The sequence below is a fragment of the Triticum urartu genome, chromosome 7A (genome assembly GCF_056163025.1).
Source record: "Triticum urartu cultivar PI428250 chromosome 7A, HENAU_Tu73, whole genome shotgun sequence".
Lineage (NCBI taxonomy): Eukaryota > Viridiplantae > Streptophyta > Magnoliopsida > Poales > Poaceae > Triticum > Triticum urartu.
In genome coordinates this window covers 741,018,196-741,031,211 of record NC_141879.1, presented here as the reverse complement: position 1 = coordinate 741,031,211, position 13,016 = coordinate 741,018,196, and the positions used below count along the sequence as shown (strand labels likewise).

The following is a 13,016-nucleotide window of genomic DNA, read 5'->3' as shown; positions in this document are numbered from 1 at the left end:
GTCCATAATGTACTGCTTATGACCCTTCCTGCAGTGGCTAATGCCAGCAGGGACCAAGGTAGCCTCCTCCAAAATCTCTAAGAAAATGCTTTGAAAATCATGTGAATCAAAGAGGTCATACATAGGGATAGTAGAAAAGGAGTTGGAATCTCTCTACTATTTAAAACAGACATAAGGTCACGTCGACCGCTCCTCATTTGTCCAGTTTTACGTATGTTCGTCCTTTATCTTCCTGTTTGGATTTTTTCCATCTCCTTCTTTTTTCATGAGTTTTTTTGAAAACCGCCTCAAGTGCCCCACCAGTTATTGTAAGCTAATAAACACTTACCAAACAAAGTCATATTATTTGCGACAATCATGTTAATATCAGCAGGTAAATGTGCTAACATACTAAATTATTATACCTTTGCTCACCTCATACACCTGAAGGGTGTAATGATGAGGCTTATAATGGAATAGATTACAGTAATATATGGACCAAAGTGTCTAAATATGGGCGGGGCAAGCACCCCAAGAAAACCTTGTTTAGATGAATTGTCTTTTTTGGAACATCAGAGGGATTACTGCCCCTGGTAGGAAATCCTGTATAGATGATGTACTCAACAAGGTCAAGCCTTGTATTATAGCTTTCCAGGAAACTAAGAAAGAGATGCTCTCTTCATCTTTCTTGAAAAGCATCAGTAATAATAGGAATTTTGAATGGCACCACTTGCCTGCAGAAGGCACTGCTGGTGGTATACTGGTAGGAGTAGATGAAGATATTTTTGAGATAGATAGTTGGCTTCCCCTTAAATACTCTGTCTCTTGCACACTTACAATCAAAGTCAGTAAGATCAAATGTAGAGTTATTGGAGTATATGGATCTCCTTATGATGAAGGCAAAGATGATTTCATTACAGAACTGCACAGCTTGTTCATATGTGATCATCTGCCTACCCTGGTTGGGGGTGATTTTAACCTAGTTAGGTATCAAAAAGACAAGAGTAATGGCAACATCAATCACCACTGGAGTGATAAATTTAATGCTTGGGTAGAGATCTGGAGTCTTTTAGAAATTAAAATGTCAGGCAGAAGATTCACATGGGCTAATAACCAACAGAACTTGGTCATGTCTACCATTGATAGAATCTTCTGTACTACTGATTTTGATGCTTTATTTCCTTTGGGTAGTTCTCAAGCCCTTCCCAGAATTGGGAGTGACCACACACCACTACTATGGGATTCTGGGTTGAGTAGGCCCCCAAAACCCACCAGTTTCAAATTTGAAAAATGGTGGCTGCTGAAAGCAAAATTTAAAGATTTAGTGATTAAGAACTGGACAGCTCCTGTCAAGAAAAAAATAGCTATAGATATATGGCAGGAGAAAGCTAGGAGGTTTAGGAGGTTTGCTAGAGGCTGGAGCATCAATATAGAAGCTGATATTAGAAAACACAAAGCCCTCCTCACTCAAGAATTTGATTCCTTAGATGTTAAGGCTGAAACAGAGCAATTATCTGACTCTAAGAGTAATAGGATGAAAATAGTGATGCAAGAGCTTCATCATATTTGGCTAAAAGAGGAAGTGAAAGCCAGGCAAAGATCTAGAGATAGAGACATCTTAGAAGGAGATAGGAATACTAAATACTTCCAAGCTGTTGCCAATCAAAGGAGGAGGAGAATACAGATTCATGTCCTTGAGGGCCCAAATGGCGCTGTCACATAGACCAAGGACATGCTAGATGTTGCCTCCTCCTTCTACAAAGACCTCTTTAAAAAAGAGAGTAGAAATGGGTTTAGACTGAGAGAGGACTTCTTCTCGGAAGGAGAGAAAGTTAAACTAGAGGACAATAGTTTCCTTCAAAACCCTTTCACTGAAGAGGAGGTGAAAGAAGCCATCTTTGGTTCCTATTCTGATGGGGCCCTAGGCCCTGATGGGCTTTCTTTTCTCTTCTTACAACAATTTTGGGAGGTGATTAAACAAGATATCATGGCCCTCTTCAAAGACTTTTATGAGGGGAGCCTAGACATTTACAGACTTAATTTTGCTATGGTTACTCTAGTTCCTAAAGAACAAGATGCTTCTAGCATGAAGAAGTTCAGACCCATTTGTTTGCTTAACTGCATTTTCAAGGTCTTTACCAAGGTCTTGACTAATAGATTAGCTAGGTTAATGAATTTCCTTACTTCTAGTAACCAATCTGCCTTTATTAAAGGCAGGTACATTTTAGAAAGTGTGGTGACAGCACATGAGGTGCTGCACTCCACAGTGCACTCTGGCAATTCTGGACTAGTGATCAAACTAGACTATGAAAAAGCCTTTGACAAGGTGAATCTTGACTTTCTTTATGAGATTCTAGAAAAAAGAGGCTTTGGCACAAAATGGATCACATGGGTTAAGCAGATCACCCAGATGGGATCCATTGGAGTGAAGATCAATGGAGTAGAAGGAGATTTCTTCACTACTGGCAAGGGCCATAGAAAAGGGGACCCCTTCTCCCCACTTCTTTTTAACCTTGTGATAGATGTTTTGACCAGGATGCTGGCCAAAGCAACTTCCCATAATTTAGTGAAAGGCTTATGCTCTAATCTCATACCTGGAGGGGTCATCTGCCTTCAATATGCAGATGACACCATCCTCTTTCTAGAAAATTCTGTAGATAAGGTTACTAATCTCAAACATGTTTTAACTTGTTTTGAGAATGTTTCTGATATGAGGATCAACTACTCCAAAAGTGAGATTATCCCCCCTGGGCTCACTGACAGTGAAGTAGATTCTTTCAAAAAAATTCTAGAGTGTACTGTAGGCACTTTCCCTATAAAATACCTAGGCATTCCCCTTCACTATGACAAGCTAAGGAGGGAAGACATCCAGCCCCTTATTGACAAGATCCTCAAAAGGATGGCTGGATGGAGAGGGAAGCTTCTCTCTTATGCTGCCAGAGTAGTTTTGATCAAAGCCTGTCTTGCTAGCATCCCAGTCTACCTGCTCTCATTCTTCAAATTCCCCAAATGGGCTCTGGACCTGATCAACAGCCAGCTTGCCCACTGCCTTTGGAGTGACTTTGAGGGTGATAGAAAGCTTCATCTTGCAAGCTGGCATTTGGTTTGCATGAAAAAAGAGTATGGAGGGATGGGTATCCCTAAATCAAGGATGTCAACCCGTGCCTACTTGGTAATTGGGTTAAAAGATATATCCAAGATGAGGACAAGATCTGGAGACAGATAGTAGACTCTAAGTATATTAAGAAAAACCCAAACATTTTTGCATCCAACCCACAGAACGCCTCCAAATTCTGGCAAGGAGTAATGTGGGCTGCAAAAGCCCTGAAATTTGGATATAGGTGGAAAATAGGTAATGGTAAGAATATTAGATTTTGGGAAGACATTTGGTTTGGCACCTCACCTCTGTCAGTGCAATTCTGGCCCCTGTACACTATCTGTCACCAACATGGTGCTACTATTGCAGAGATTTGGGATGGGATTGATATCAAATTGACTTTTAGGAGGGTTTTCTCAGATGTCATGATGGAGAGTTGGTACTGCCTTGAGCAGAACATCAAGGGCACTGTGCTATCTGATGATGAAGATTCTCTAATCTGGCAATATAAGAGTAAAGGAGTCTACTCTACTAGCTCTCTTTACAATATTATTAATTTTAGAGGAGTGCAACCTGTGTATATTCCTTCTGTGTGGTTTATAGCAGTCCCTCCCAGAGTGCAAGTGTTTTTGTGGCTCTTGTCTCATAACAAGCTAATGACTAAAGATAACTTGTTAAAAAGAGGTATCAGTAAACCACCTGAATGTATGTTTTGTAAGGAACAGGAGTCAATAGACCACCTGTTCTTTGGATGTGTGGTTGCCAAACAGATCTGGGCTGAAATGTCCAAGATCCTTTCCCATGATATAGGCAAAGACTACATATCTATTGCTAGATTTTGGCCAGCTCATAAACATAAAATGGTCTTGAACTCGGTTTGTGCCTGTGTTATATGGTGCATCTGGAAGTTCAGAAATTCCATGGTCTTTAATAATGTGATGTGGTCTGATCTTAAACAGGTTTGGTGGCAGATCCATTGGACTCTCAAGAAGTGGATGATCTTGTTCAAAGAAACAAGTCTAGAAGAGCTGAAGCTGGTGTCACAGAAAGTGGCAATGATCCTCACCTCTCCTTTCCTACTGACCACGGGGTGAATGATGGCAATGATACTGCAGGTATCTTAAGCCTAGATTCACTCTCAAAAATGTCGTTGGGAAATGGGGGAGGGGGCGCAGGTCTACAACCTACTGTGCATTACACACCTCCTAACAGCCCTGATAAGAACTGCAAGCACGCATTGCTGCTGAGCCCTGCCACTCCGCTGGAACTGCCGCTGACCCCAGTACAAACCTTCAAGAGAATCAAGTGGGGGGGTGTGTACCAGGCGAGCCAGAAGAAAGCTGGAGCTGTACTGATAGGCGCATGAAAGAAGAATTGACTCTCTCAAAAAAAGGGGGCGTCTTTAGTTCCAAGAGGAATATGAACACTTTAGTTCCTGTGCTAGATTTTGAGTCTTGTAATAAGTTCTACTTTTTTCGAGCTCGTGAGCGCCCCAGCTCCCTTTTCTGTTATTACAGATCAGGGAGGGGGTAGCTCCTCAATTCCGTCCTTTGGAAAACCTTGATAGAAGGATGTCTTTCGTTGTACCTGGTTTCACGTTTTTTTAATGGAAAAATGGTGGAGCCGGGGGGGTGTTTTCTGCCCTCCTGTTAGTCTAAAAAAATTATTATACCTTTGTTGTAACGCAGGAGCAATTATCTAATGGAATGCAAAGGCGAACCTACCTGTGGTTGATGACGACTAGGAGGACAGTGGTATCCTCTGCCCACCGGACTTCAAAACCCATTCTTGACGCTGGTGCTCGCGTTTTTTGGATTTATTCCAGGCCATTCGACGATGTGTCTTCAGTAGGAGACGCTCCCTTCGACTACGAAGGCGTCTGGCGACTTCGTCAATCTCAAGGTGACGTGCCGTCACAGACTCTCGGATGTGTTAATAGGGATAGGATGTGCATGCGTGCATTCATTTGGATGAGTGTATGTGCGTATGAATGAGCATCTGCGTCTGTACTGTGTTTAAAAAGAATAATGGAATGAAAAGTATGACTGCATATTTAGCCATCTCTATCCTATCTTTTTTCAGGAATATCCCTATCTTATTCCCTGTTTAAGAAGATATCGACATAGTGCCTTAACGAATGAAGACACTTTGGCTTATCCCACGATTAGTTGATTTCCCCCCACAAGGAAAACACGCTTAATTTTGCCTTTGCTTTGTGATGCACTCCGAACGGACCATCGATTTCGTATGAAATAGGCACCATTTTCGGCGGGAGCCGACAAGAGCCGAGAAGATCGTGAGGGGCAAGGTATGAACTTTTGAACTCAAGTGGTCATCTTTTATTATTTAATCTGTGCAACCCCATGGAAAGTAGCAACTATCTATTGTGTATGATCAATCCCGTGTTATATGTTAGGTTGTGTCTCCGGAAGCACGTGCTTGAATAATCAGCCAACTAACTGAGTCGTCAGCCACTATCATTATCTCACTCGCGCATCAACTTTAAATCACTAGCTAGTGCGGCTGCGTGTGATCAGACACGCATGCATGCATGCCGCACGTGCACGATACTTAGGATTATTTTAGTTCGAAGAGGACTGCCAGGCCCCTAATCCATGGTCGATGGCAACCATTTGGTGTCGAAACCAAGATGAAACTGAAGCTATTTTCAATCGAACGAGATGCTCAATGATTTGTTCCAGGTCAAAGAAGATGAAGTGGTAGCAAAATTTTCTCGCATTTAGGGTAGAAACCATGACTTGGTTAGGTTCTGGAGAGCTAGCTGTGATTGATTGTATGAACCTTGGTGATGAGTAATACATTGTTTTCACCCGCAAAAGAAAAAGGAAGAAGATTAACTGGTGATTTGTCCCGGCCGATAAATGAAGAGGACAAGAGGTGAATATCGCAGAGAGTAGGTGACTTGTTCATGGCCACTTGCACGAGTACTAGCAGAGCAATGTTTTGCTGGGCGCCGAATGCAGCAAGCCAGTACAGGGCCTGATTAAATTACAAACCTTAAGTAAACACAAGTTTTACTTTGTAAAACTAGCCTGTCAAGAGACATCAGATCCACAGCCAGGCTAGCTAAAAAGCAGAGAAAGAAGAAAATAGGGGTAAGGACATGTTCTCGACGCCACCGTTAGGCGCCGCCATCTCGCCGCACCTCTCGCACCTGTTGTTCGCCGCCACTACGACCACCACAGTGGGAGTCGCGGGCGTGGCAACGATGGGGGCGCGGCAGGAGGGGCATGTGGCGCAGGTCCGTAGCCAGGCGTCGACGCATGCGACATGAAAGCCGTGGCCGCACTGCGGGAGCACGCGCAGTCCCTCCCCCTCCATGAACTCGGCCAGGCAGATCGCGCATTCTGACGACGACGACGACGATGACTGCGCTGGAGCCGCGGCAGCGAAGGAGACGGTGGGGAGAGCATCGATGTCCTTCTTCTTGAGGCCCTTGGGGGGAGGAGGAGAATTGGCGTAGCGCCGGCGTCTGCATGCGCAGTGGGTGACGAGGGCGATGCCGAGGGCGAGGACGAGCGCGTACAAGAGCGACGCCAGGATGACCACCATGTCCGAGTTCATTGCCATCACGGGCGCCCTCTGCTGCCGCTGCTGCTCCGGGACCTGCATGCTCACCGGCGACGACGACGGCTTGCCGGGGCTGGTGGTGGCGAGGGTGGCTCGGTGCAGGAGGCTCGCCGGAGCACGCATGGTGTCGCCGCCACTGCTGCTATAAATGGTGTCTGAACTCTGTGCCTTTGACTCTGGCCGTGTGTATGTGCGATGCTCTGCGTAGTTTTTTATAGCGTCGAAGTGGCCGTGGTGCTGTGGAAAGGAAGGTGACGCCCACGGTATGGCTCGTGTTTAGTACAAAGTTAGTATAAAGTTGGGTCATTTATTTTAGAACCAAGGGAGTAGGATCTAGTGATACTGTAGAATACTAAACGCCTACTTTCCTGGAGACCAGCCATATGTGCGTGTAACGTGTGTGTGAAAAGATGAGACACGCTCTACTTTTTTTGACTTGTGCTTTGATTTGAAAGAAGAAGAAAAGTTGCGGTGCGTACACATTTCTTTTTTTTTTGAAGCTAGTACACATTTCTTATTATAAAGTGGATCAGCGAAAGATATTAGTGGCCTGACTAAAATCACGTGCTTATTTTTTTATTTATAAACTACATTTGGTTTTTCTTTTGAAATTCATCGTTAGTAGCCAAGCACGATCATCACCCTGCTTGCATTATGGAAAGATGCATGCAATTTTTTTTTGAATTTTCTTGGAGCATGCAAAATTCTTTTTATTGTAAGATGAGGGGAAATGGTTAACTTATTTGATCCGTGCGCCGGAATGACAAAAATGCTATATATGCATGCAATTCTTTTCTTTAAAATATAAATCGTGAAAAGGGAACATTTATGAAGGTACATGTCATTCATTGTCTGGAACTAGGGACAAAGACAGAGAGGACTTAAGTGATAACATATTTTGTTTTCCTGCTTTCTAGAAAAATGGAAACAAATATAAATCCTGGAAAGAAATAAAAAGCGATTACGGTGCTAGATAAAAAAAATACTATCGTAAACAACTAGATATAGAGCAAAAACATACAAATCCAATTGCTAACTTGACTACATCATTATAACTTAGATATATAACAGGGTATAGTATCTTGAATATGTTTTTGTCTTTAGTAACATAATAAGATAATACTAAATATAATTTATAGAAATATGGTCATAGACTCTGACTCAGGAGAAAGGATTATGTTTTTCTTATGGTAGGATTGAATTGGGCCAAAGTGTACATGGGTTGGGCTAGAGTGTACTATCTCTACTACATGAAAAAAGAATAGGATTCTTTTTCCTGCCGGGTGTAGTACTTTGTCCAATATTTCATATTTTTCCTGATCATCATTCCTTGAAAACCGCCTTAATTGTCCCATCTTTTATTGACATAAAATAAGAAATATTTTCTTTGGCAAGTGAACAAGTGATTACAAATAAAATAACAAGTATAATTTGGTAAACATTTATTTACACAATTGTATAATATGAACGGGTAAATTATGTGCTAATGTACTTGAATACTTATAACCCCCGTAGTAGCACACGGGCAAATAGCTAGCATAGACAAAAAAAAAGGAAACTTGCACATTTGCGGGTACATAAATTAATTTTTCGGTAGCATACCATGAAAAACATTGTTCTGTTTTTGTTTCCATTTTCATGAGTTCCTTTCTATTTTTTTCCCCAACTCAATAAATTTCCGTTCTTTACATATTATTCACTGAATTTACATATTTTTGGAATGGAAATACAGTTACGTTTTAATCTCTATCCAAAAAGATAGAAAATGATAATTTGAATGTTTGCTGAAAACATTTGGCTTTTTTTAATGGAATGCTAGAAAGAATCTTAGGTATGGATAATAATCTAAACTACGAGAATTGGCCATAGACTTAAAAGTCAACAAGACAAATGATTAAGAAGTAAGTGGTGCATGAAATTTTCAGGATAATTAAGTGTGTGTTTTCATAGCGGTGTGTGGATAGGAAGGGCAGAGCCACAATTAAGTGGCAGACTAAGCCGATTTAAATTGGTTGGCACTCCCCCTCAGTGATCTAAGAGCGTCTGCAGCCGGACTTAGCAAATCTAGCTCCTCAAATGCCTGCCGACGTGACCGAGCATGCCTCAAATTTCAACAATTGCATCCGGACATCTCATACTAGATTTTCAAATCGATACAAAGGCATGCAAACTAAAATAAACCTACGCACTACGCGATCACCTAGCTACTCGTCGTCGGAGATGTCGACGATCTCCGTGCCCGGCTCCGGCAGCATGGGCGGCAGCGGCAGCTGCAGCTCCGGCGCCTCCGACTGCTCCACTCCGGCCTCCTCTGCCTCTATCTCCGTGTTGAGTTCGGCGAAGAGTGCATCGGACTCCGCCTGCTCCCGCCAGAGGAACGCCTGGTTGGCCTCCACATAGGCCTCATCATGGATGGACTCCAGGATGGCCTGCTGCTACGCTATCTCGTCGGACTGGCGACGGTGAACTCCGCCTCCGCCTATTCCATGTTGAAGCCCGGTAGCTGCTGCTCCGCTTGCTCTATCTCCATTGGAGTCATCTCCTCCTTCTCCTCTTACCCTGGCTGCTCCTCCTCTGGCTCCTGCGAGACCGGAGGCAGCCCGGTAGCGATGCGGGTGGCGCGCGTAGCTTGCCTCGCCCGGATCTCCTGCTGGTTCTCGTAGCGGCGCTCCGGCGTTAGCATGGCGTAGTAGGTGATCTTGCTTCAGACCATGGAGGAGTGTCGGAGCGTGGGCAGAGCATCGGATCGTGGGCACAGCGCCGGAGCGGGAGAGGGGTGGAGGTGAATGGGCTCGGACTGGCAGCGCGGAGAGGGGAGAGTGATAACCCACAAGTATAGGGGATCGCAACAATTTTCGAGGGTGGAGTATTCAACCCAAATTTATTGATTCGACACAAGGGGATCCAAAGAATATTCACGAGTTTTAGCAGCCGAGTTGTCAATTCAACCACACCTGAAAGACTTAATAAATGTAGCAAATTGTTTAGTAGCAAAGTATTATGGAAGTAACGGTAACAGTGGCAAAATTAACAGTAGCAATTTTGTAGTGATTGTAACAGTAGCAACGCGAAATTTAAAGTAACTTAGAAAAGATCAATATGTGAAAAGCTCGTAGGCAATGGATCATCAATGATAATTGTGTTGGATGATATTCATCATGTAGCAGCCATAACCCAGGGTGACACAGAACTAGCTCCAATTCATCAATATAGTGTAGGCATGTATTCCCTATATAGTCATACATGCTTATGGAAAAGAACTTGCATGGCATCTTTTGTCCTACCATCCCGTGGCAGTGGGGTCCTAATGGAAACTAAGGGATATTAAGGCCTCTTTTTAATAGAGAACGGGAACAAATCATTAGTATTTAGTGAATACATGAACTCCTCAAACTACAGTAATCATCGGAAAGAATCCTAATTATTGTCACCTTGGGGTATGCGAATCATAACTTGTAATATGTGTCTACAACTTGCAAGATAGGATTAAGAACACAAATATATTCATGAAAACATAATAGGTCAGATTTGAAATCAAGGCACTCAGGCCCTAATTACAGGCATTAAGCATAGCAAAGTCATATCAACATCAATCTCGGAACATAGTAGATACTAGGGACAAGACCCTAACAAAACTAACTCGATTACATGATAAATCTCATCAAACCCATCACTGTCCAGCAAGCCTACGATGGAATTACTCACTCCCGGTGGTGAGCATCATGAAATTGGTGATGGAGGAAGGTTTTTAGATGATGATGACGACAAATCCCCCTGGAGCCCCAAACGGACTACAGATCATCCCTCCCGATGAAGAACAGGAGGCGGCGACAGCTCCATATCGTAAAACGCGATGAATCTTTCTCTCTGATTTTTTTCTCCCCGAGGTTATATAGAGTTGGAGTTAGGGTCGGAGGAGGTTTAGGGGCCCCACAAGCTCTCTTGGCGCGCCCCCAAGTCTTCTGGCCTCTAGGTGGCCCCCCTCTGGTTGATTCTTACGCCAGTATTTTTTATATATTCCACAAAAATTCTCCTTAAATTTTCAGGCCAATCCGAGAATTTTGATTTCTGCACAAAAATAACACCATGACAATTTTGCTGAAGGCAGCGTCAGTTTGGGTTAGTTCTGTTCAAATCATACAAATTAGAGTCCAAAACAAGAGCAAACGAGTTCAGAAAAGTAGATACGATGAAGACGTATCAGGGAGGTGGATGGGTTAGGGTTGTGGGACACCGGCCGACATAAATAGCCGGATTTGGTCTTGGGTGGCGAGCCGGAGCGGGGCCGCGCGGCGACGGACGCGGTGTCCGTCAAACTGCCGGGTTTCCGAGCATTTCCGTGCGGGACCCCGCCGTCAGACCGACATGGCAAGCGTGCCCGGGTGCCCTATATCCGCTAGACAATATTTGAGTTGGATTTGTGGGTGTGCCCGTCAGTCTCGGCGTCTAAGGCCCGTTTGAGGCATCGTCTGGATAAAAAAACGTGACCGGACGATCCACCCAAACGTATGAGACCGATTTGAGGCGCCCGACTGTAGATGCTTTAAATGCACTTATATTTCTTTCCAAAGGGAGTAGTATAAAAGTTCTATGTGCAAAGTAATACTTGTTCTACGTGCAAAGTGCGGTGGAATCTAGCCATTGGCTAGCTAGTGACACACTGACACTGTAGGAGTAAGTGGCATGGCCTTGGTAAATGTGGTTTCTGACACTGATGTGCTTGACTACGTGGCAACGCTAGTACTAAACAGAGGCATGCTTTAGATTTCCTTTTTGAAAGGTTTTCGAATGTGCTTTGGTCAAAAGTGAAAATGAAATGTGAAACAGCCATTGAGCTCGTTTCAGCCCCAAGAGCAAGACAACGCACTGGAAAATGATAAAGTTGTTCGTGCTGAACCTAGCTATCGCCTATATATCAGAGACTATTATGAGAGGCGAGTTTCAGAACCATGGTCGGGCTGAACCATGCTGGACGCCGTACGATGCACTACTGCTTTACATGTGGATATGTTCCCTGATTGAATTCAAATTTATTAGTTAATCATTGTATACTTATCAATATTGTAGTAGGCCTGCACAGTGTCATTATGTATTTCAAACGAGATGGGCTGGCACACGTCCCTAAGCAGTGAAAATCAAAGTTCTGTCGTGACATTTTATATGAAACGGAGTCCTGACATTTCTAATAAATTAAAATCTAAAACAGACGCTCAAGCTCTCCAGTATTTCACTTCATACAAAGAATAATTTTTCTTCAAGGGTATCTGCTGTTGTAAATCTGTATTGACACACTGCATATATTCTTTTATATCTATAAAGACTGCACAGAACGATTTGAAATGCTCAATAAGGTTTTACAGCCTAAAAAATGTTCAAAAATGCAAATATATACCATGGTTCCTAGGCACTGCTCACCTTAAAAAAAGTATGCCGCATCCACATATGTGGTTAAGTTTCACAGCTTATAAGTAAAGCATACAACAAAATCAGACCCCAACTACATCCAGCATGCAACAGAAAAATGAAAACAAACAAGCCTCACCTACTCTTGTTCTAGTATACGGGAAATCAATAAAATGTGGAGCAAGAGACGCACTGGGCATTGGATGAGCAAGTTGTGGAACCACACCTGTCGTACATAAGAAGGGAAAATAAAAAAAATGTGAACAGTGCTGTCGTATGGGAAACAACATTCACCCCGTCCAAAGCAACATACTTATTTTATTACATATGGCGTAGGCATTCAGTAGGTTTACTTAGCGGTATAGGCCTCTTAATCTTTCCTTCATGGTTCCCGCCATAGTTTATCTTACCCGCCATGCACAAATCCTCATAATTGGTGTAAGGAAATGAGCGGTACTGAGCATAGGTTGGGTATACCATGGTTCTACACAACATTTTTGCTTTATTATGCATGTTGAGGTAATCTAAAAAAGATATACATGATCCATCTAGAGTTATTGCGACAACTCACCATCAAGGATTATATATCTTACCATGCAGTGTTAGCCTATGGAGAAAAAAAAGGAAAAAAGTGGAATTGTTTAATGCTCTTTATTTAAACTGTCGTAGGAGGTCTAGTACCTCAACTAAAACACTTTTGACTCATCCCATGATTCCCAACCCATAGAACACAAAATATTTGGCGAATTGCTTATTAGAGAGAGAGAGAGAGAGAGAGAGAGAGAGAGAGAGATGTTCTGAATATGGGCAATTAAAGTTGTGGCTTGAAGGGGGGACATGGTCGACTCTCTTTTTGTCCCTCCATTTTCTCTTTTTTTTGGAGACGAACCCTACATTTCTCTGTAGTGCCCACCTCGAGAGCCGTGAAAGCTCCCCGTCTCATCTC

The 13,016-nt window shown here is 43.1% G+C and overlaps 1 pseudogene; it reads right to left on the bottom strand.

The window, feature by feature from the left end:
• Positions 1–6,080: 6,080 nt before the first annotated feature.
• Positions 6,081–6,842, bottom strand: LOC147962589 (putative E3 ubiquitin-protein ligase ATL44 pseudogene; annotated as a pseudogene).
• Positions 6,843–13,016: the final 6,174 nt, after the last annotated feature.